Genomic DNA, 241 nt, shown 5'->3' with positions numbered 1-241 from the left:
CTGCTCTGCTGCCTGCCCCGTACGGGCTGCCACCTCCCTGCCTGCCCGGCCCCGCAGCCAAGAGCTATTTCATTTACTAATAACAGAGCTCAATGAAGGAGGCGTTCGCTTCCAAGCGCACTAGTGCTCCCTTGTGCTTTCCTGGAGAAAAGCCCAGCCGTTGTGGAGTTCTGTGATTTTCTAGCCTCTGCTAGGCTGGTGCTGGAGGGTGATGTGCCTGCAGGCAGGGATGGGGGGGGCG

This window comes from Apaloderma vittatum, unplaced genomic scaffold, assembly GCF_000703405.1.
Source record: "Apaloderma vittatum isolate BGI_N311 unplaced genomic scaffold, ASM70340v1 scaffold31816, whole genome shotgun sequence".
NCBI lineage: Eukaryota > Metazoa > Chordata > Aves > Trogoniformes > Trogonidae > Apaloderma > Apaloderma vittatum.
Note: the sequence above shows the minus strand (reverse complement) of the source record.